The sequence below is a fragment of the Belonocnema kinseyi genome, chromosome 1, assembly GCF_010883055.1.
Source record: "Belonocnema kinseyi isolate 2016_QV_RU_SX_M_011 chromosome 1, B_treatae_v1, whole genome shotgun sequence".
NCBI lineage: Eukaryota > Metazoa > Arthropoda > Insecta > Hymenoptera > Cynipidae > Belonocnema > Belonocnema kinseyi.
In genome coordinates this window covers 143,532,631-143,540,374 of record NC_046657.1, presented here as the reverse complement: position 1 = coordinate 143,540,374, position 7,744 = coordinate 143,532,631, and positions in this window count along the sequence as shown.

The following is a 7,744-nucleotide window of genomic DNA, read 5'->3' as shown; positions in this document are numbered from 1 at the left end:
TTCCCAAAAGATGGTAGTTAGCGCCATCTATTAATTTTCGCAGAACGATCCCTGCACTCTGCTCAGTCGATAAGGCAACACGCTGACGTATCACCTGTAAAGCGGCCGGTACTGCAGATTTCCACCGCACTATTCTATTAGACCTTGGTGAGTAGCGACACCTACCTATCGCTTTGCGTACTACAATCATCAAATCCATAGCCCCAATATTTCAAAAAGCGGCCATCATCATATTGCATCCATGTTGCATCAATATTTCCTGCAATATTGCAGATGTTGCAGGAAATATGGATGCAATATTGAGGCAATATTCTGTGTTAATAGGGAGATGAAAAACGACGTAACCTCAAAATAATGCATATGCATAACATTTTTATTTAGCACAATACATTTTTTTTGTTATTATCCCTGAAAAAAGAATCTGGGGACGTCCTTTATGATATTTTATAGCATTTTTGAATTCAGTTTTTAAAAATGTTCTTTTTTGTGGAAAAAAAGCCGGGGAAACTGTAAGTATCACATGCTCTTGAAGAATTAATTATTTAAAAATATTTGACTGGAATACTTGAAAATTTTAACCAAGAAGAAAATTTGTTAAACAAGGCGATTAACTTTCAAAGAAAAACATCATGTTCTACAAAAAATAGTTTTTTTTTTAAATACGTGAATTTAAACTAAACAATTAAATTTTCAATTGAAAGAGGCAATTTTTCAGCCAAATTGTCGAATATTGAAACCAAAGTATTACTATTCTACAAAGAAGATTTAAAAAAATGTATTAATTTGCAACCAAGCTGAGGAATTTTCAACTAAAATGATAAATCCTCAACTAGAATCATTACATTTGAAATAAAAAAAGTTTTAAACTAAAACACTATATCATAAAATGAAATAGTTAAACCTTTGAACGAATTTTGAAATAAAAAAAGCTAACTTTAAACCAAAAATTGAATTCTTATATTTTCAGTGAAAAAAAAAGTTTAACCAAGCTAATGAATTTTTTTACTAAAATTATCCAATATTTAGCTGGAATAGTATTTCCATTTTCAGTTAAAAAAAATTATTTTCCACAAAAGGAAAATAATTTTCAAAAAAATAGCTCATTTTCAAGCAAAGAAATGAATTTTTAATATAAATGATGAATCTTCATTAAAAACATTAATTTTGATGAAGAGTTTATTTTTCAACTAAGGAAATTTATTTATAACATAAAAGATGAGTTTTTATCAAACTTAATTTCGCTTTTTTTAAACTGAAAATTTAACCGTTCCACTTTGGTTTAGAAATAGACGTTTTTATTTCAAAATTTAACAAGTTGGATGTATATTTGACTTTTTTAGTCGAAAACTAATTTATTTGGTTCAAAATTCACGTATTTTGTTTTAAAAACCCCGACTTTTTGTTAGAAAAACGACTTTTTAAACCTAAAACCTACTTGTTTTGATAGAAAATAATTTTTTTTTCTTTGAAAGTTAATCTCACTGTTAAAAAATTCTTCTTTCCGGTTGGTAATTCAAGTATTCCAGTTAAATATTCATCATTTTAAATAAAATTCATCTTCCATGTTATAAATAACTTTGCTTGGTTGAAAAATAAACTCTTTTAATCAAAATTAATTTTTTTATTGAAGATTCATCATTTATATTAGAAATTCATTTCTTTGCTTAAAAAATGAGCTATTTTATTGAAAATTTGTTTCTTTTTTTGTAGAAAATAATTTTTTTTTATTAAAAATGAAAATACTATTTCAGTTAAATATTCCATAATTTTAGTGAAAAATTAATTTATTTGGTTAAACATTCTTTTCTTTTCGACTGAAAATGTAATTATTCAATTTTTGGTTGAAAAATTATCTTTTTTATTTCAAAATTCGTCGAATTCGTTGAAAGTTTAAATATATCATTTAAAGATTCATTATTTTAGTTTAAAACTAATTTTTGTATTTAAAAATTAATTATTCTAGTTTATGATTCATAATTTTAGTTAAAAATTCATCAGTTTGGTTGTAAATTAATTTCTTCAACTGAAAATTTAACTATTCCTTTTGTTGTTAAAAGATGATATTTTTTAGTTCAAAATTGAAGTATTTGGTTGGAAACCTAATGTATTTTTTGACAAATCTTTTGTGTAGAATAGTAATACTTGGTTTTAATTTTCGACAATTTGGCTGAAAAATTGTCTCTTTTAATTGAAAATTCGACTGTTTTCTTTGAAATTTAACTATTAAAATTTTTTTTTTTGTAGAACATGATGTTTTTCTTTGAAAGTTAATCTCCTTGTTTAAAAATTTTTCTTCTTAATTAGAAATTTCAAGTATTCCAGTTGAATATTCTCAATAATTAATTAGTATTCACAGCTGTCGATCTGAGCTGAACTATCTAACAAGTTACGGCTTTTTCACAAAAGGAAGGTGGCGGCGCTAGAGGCTTTTTCGAAATTCAAACTTTTCCGTCGCTTTGTCTGCTAGAAGGCAGTCACGGAAAACTTAAAAGTACTGCTTTTCCTTACAAAATAATTACTCCAGGGGACCCAACCGATGTCGGCTCATATATTTTCTTCCTTCTGCCAAAATCTCGATAGACTAAATTATTTAGTTTATGAAAAGAAGGCGGACAAAATTAACATTATAAGGTCAAATTTTGATTGCGTCACAGACTACCATTTAACCTTAGGAACAAACTATTTGAAAAGGCATTTTGGAATGAAATCTCTTAAAATTATTTGGATTAAAAAAAACTTGAAAACTGTAGAATCGTTAAAAATCTATCGAATTCCGTTATATCTCTTAAAATAACACTTAATTGATTACTTAAACGGGGTAGACGTTCTAATTAGTTCTGAGACGGTTATATTACTTTAAGAACGGTAACGAGAATGAGAATATTACCGAGAATATAACCGAGAATTTATGAGAATCTCAGAATTTATTTTAATTATTAGAAAATTGCTTTTTTTCGTTAACTTTTCGGTTAAAACTACAAATCTTTCTTTTTGAAAATTTGTCTTTTTTATTTTAAAGTTTACCTGCTTTAGCAGAAATTTTTTTTTTCATAATAATACAACTGTTTTGTCAGAAATTAAGCCATTATACTATTTTCTTTAAAACTTAACTCTTTCGTAGAAAATTTGCTTTTTGTTTAAAATTTATATTTTGGTGTTGAAAAATGAACTGAAATATTTTATGGGTGAAAGTTCCACATATAAAAAAAATATTGGTTTTTTATTACAAATTCATCGGTTTTAGTACAAAATTGATCTTTTTTGGATAAAAATGCAACTGTTTGGTAGAGAATTAAAAAATTTTGTTAAAAATTCATTCTTTTGGTTGAAAAAATTCGTCTTTTTGGATTGAAAATTCAATTTTTTCGTAGAAACTTATTTTTTTGTTACAAAAATTCAAGTTTTGATGTTACTGAGTTAACTGGAATCTGTTTTGGATGAAAACCCAACTTGTTTGTAATAAAAAATTCTTCTGCTTTAAGATAAATTTCATATTTTATGATAAAAATGCAACTATTTGCTAGAGAATTCAACAATTTGGTTGAAAAATAATTCTTTTTTGGTAAAAAATTCGTCTTTTTGGATTGAAAATTCAATCTTTTTGGTAAAAAATTATTTCTTGTAAAAAAATTCATAGTTTGATCATAAAAACTTGACTAATATTTTTTTCATAAGAAAATTCGACTATTTTTTTTTGAAAATTTATTTTTTTGACTTAAACCTTCATCTATTATAAAAGAAATTTCATTTTTTGTATGAAAATGCAACTTTTTGGTTAAAAATCGTTCTTCTTTGCTTGATAATTCAACTAATTTGTTTAAACAATTTGGTTGAATTGCTTTGTTAAGAAATCACTTTTTTCGTTAAAGACTTATATTTTAAGTTGAAAAGTTATCTCGTTGGTTACAAGTTTGATTATCTTGTTATAAATAAATCTTTTTTAATTGAAACTTTAACTACTTGGATCAAAGTTAAACTACATTGTGACATTTTTTTATTGAAGGTTTATGTTTGGTTGAAAATTTAACTGTTTAGTGGAAAATACTTCTTTTTTGTTTGTTTAGAATTCATTTTTTAACAGAAAATGGTACTTTTTCATTTTTTAAGATTTATATTTTTTAGTTAAAAATTCGCGTTTTTTGTGAAAAAATTATTTTTTAGTTTGAAATTTCTTTTTTTTTGCGTAAAAATGCATCAGTTTCGTGGAAAATAAATTTTTTGTTGAAAAATCATATTTTTTGTTTAAAATTGAATTTTTGTAAAGAAAATTTGTCTTCTGGTTTGAAGGTTCAATAATTTATATATACTTTTATTTATCTTTTAAGTGAAAAATCTTTATTTGTTGGAAATTCGTCTTTTTGGTTTTAAAAATATTTTCTTCTGTCGTATGAATTTCATTCTTTTCTTTGTTAAATTATAAACTATGACACTTTTTCTTTGCCAATTTGTCTTTTTAGGTTTAATATTTAACTAGTAAGTTAAAAATTTAATTATTTTGTTGAAAATTCCAGTATTTTGTTAAAGAGTTATATTTTAATGCAGAAAAACCCCTGTTCTCAGTTTGAAATGAATAAATACATTTGAAAATTTGTGGATGAAACACTGTTTTATTCCGTTTATAAAATATTCTATGGTAAAAATATCATAGGATTAAAATGTTGGTATTTGAATATTAATGATTTGAAATAAAAAATTAATCCAAGAAAAATCAGAAAATTTGGAAAAAGTGAAACGTCCAAGTTTTCCGGGAGTGGGGTCTTCTTATTCTACTTCGTGGTATTTATTAAGTAATGTGAGGCAATCAAATTTTGAGGTTAGGATTTCAATCTAACAGTGTTAAATAGTTAATGAGCTACTGCTTTGCATATTTTAAATTCCTGAATATCTTTGAGCTAGAAAATAATTTATATTCAACCGCTGATATAACTTGAACAATAAAAATATTGTTAAAAATTATAAATTCTTTTAAATTCTCCTAAATTCTGTCATATTCTCGGTTATATAACCTTAACTGAAATTCTCGGTAATTTAAGAACTCTAGTTCTAATCAAAGAATTCAGCTCGTTTTTATGTCGAAATTAATTAATCTACAGGCCTCTGACGTAATTCAGAGACCAAAAATGGTGTTTAAATGGTTAAATTAAAAAATAATAGTGGTTACATTTTTTATTAAAAAATGTAATTCATAAATAAAATAATTAAGGGTTCAACTAAAAATATTGAATTTTTAATAAAGCAGTTCAACTGTCAAAGCAGTAGTGCAATTTTAAAAGATTAATTTCAAATTAAAAATGGAATTAAATTTTAAACTGAAATAATGCATTTTTACCTAAAAAAATAAAATTAAAAAATATATAATTAAATTTTTGACTAAATAATTAACGCCTCCAACAGATTAATTTTCAATTAAAACGATGTATCTTTATGTATCAATTGAAAAAAGAATCTTTATCCAACAAAAGTGAATATAGAACAAAAAAGGTTCAATTTTTAACAAAAAATTGATTCTCAATCAAAAATACGTTTTTTTAAGCAAATAGTTAAACGGGAAGACAAAACAGATGAATTGAAATATACAAATATACAAAAATGTATCAATTTGCTGACAAATTTGTTCTTTGTTATAAAAATTAATTTCTTTGAATGAAAATTGAGCTATTTTATTTTTAATTGAGAATTGATCTTTATTGTTTGAAAATAATGTTGTCTTTTGAAAATGATATTTTTTGTTAAAAATTATATTTTTTGAACCGAAAAATGAATTCCATTTTAGCTGAAAATTTACATCATTTATTAAGTACCAAAAAAAACTTCTTACAGAACTTTTCCGCTGTTAAAAATTTTTTCTTGGGTTGAAAATTTAACTGTTTTGTAGAAAATTCATCTTTGTAGCTTGAAAATTCCACAATTTGATAAACAATCATCAATTGTTATTTTATGGGCTAATGTGCAGGGGCACCATTCATCTTTTAAAGTTTATATTGTTTAAACTTATAATTAAACAAGAGATTGAACATTAATAAAATGTAATTCTTTGACTTTTGATTTTTTTGTGATTGATTATGAAAAATTATGAAATATGACTAAGAGTAGAACTTATTACTTAAGTTATTTGTACATTTTTTAAAGCAATTTTTATTTATTTACACAATTTTGTATTCATATAAACATGAAAATATATTATCCTATTCTCAAATAATTTTCAATTGTTTCAACAATCATTATTCTGAAAAATTTTGTTTCCCCTGATAATCGTGAAAAGTTTTTATCTTTCGGGGTAAATGATCTCATAGAAAAACAGAAGATAAACTTTACATCGATTGGCTAAACAAAACTTTATCGCTCTGAAAAATTTCCTGCAAAAAATTTTATTCTTAGTTTTTTCTGTGATGAATTTAATGAATACTAAGAGTAGAGCTTTTTGAATAATAATATTTGAATAATTTTACTTCTATAATAATACAATTATGATCTTGAAAATAGAAAATTGAAGAAAAAAAGACTAAATATGTTAAGTAAGAAGTTCTACTCTTAGTATTTATCAAATTTATATAAATTATCACGAAAAATAAAAACTTCTCACAATATAAAGGGGGAACAAAATTGTTTAAGTAATTACCGTGATTTTTTAGACATTTAAAAATTATTTTAAAATATAATAAAGTAGTTCAAATATTAATTACACAGTGGAATGTTTATTATGAAGATCTAAATTAAAAGTATGACATCGAAACAAAACAGAAATTTTCCGTGGACAGATGCCCTACTAATGCATTTGTTCATTAAATTTGTTTAAAAAAATCACAAAATTGATCAAAAAATTATAAATTTTGCTGAAGTTTTCATGAAGTTCCTAATTAAAAAAGTTTACATGGAAAAAAACGAATTTTTCTGTCAACAAATGCCTGATTGATGTGTTTGTTTAAAAAAATCATAAATTTAATTAAAAAATTATGAATTTTTCTGAAGTTATCATGAACTTCCTAATTAAAAAAGTTGACATTGAAAAAACGAGTATTTCTGCGGACAAATACCTGATTAATGCATTTGTTGATTAAATTTGTTTGAAGAAATTATAAAATTTATCAACTTATTATGAATGTTGCTGAAATTGTCATGATGTTCCCAAAAGAAATGACTAGCATTAAAAAAACCGAATTTTCCTGACGACAAATGCTCTAATAATGAATTTGTTTATTAAATTTGTTTAAAAAATCATAAGATTAATCAACTAACTATGAATTTTGCAGAAATTATCGCAAATTTCCTAATTAAAAAAAATTACATCTAAAACAACGAATATTTCTTTCTAAAAATGCCTGATTACTGCATTTGTACATTAACTTTGTTTATAATGTCAACAATTATAATCATAAGAGAAATTTTATTGTATAATATTGTTTTCATTCAAATTTCTTGCAATATTACAGGGAAAACGTATATTTATGGAAAATCGCAGCAAAAATTTGTTCAACAAATAATTTGTTTATAAAATTTTCTTTTTAAAAATTTTCTAATATTGAAATTTTCTCACATAGAAGAAATGGCCATTTTTTCGTGATATTTGTTTATTTATAAAAAATTGAAAACCTGATTTAAAAGTCAGCCTTATCTTATTCTATTCTATATTCTATATCTATTCTAATCTTACGAGGGTAGTTCAATAAGTCCTTAGAATGACCAACAGATGGCGCGCGAATCGCTCCAAATCATCTGTTTTCAGTCAGCACCACTCCCGACTAGA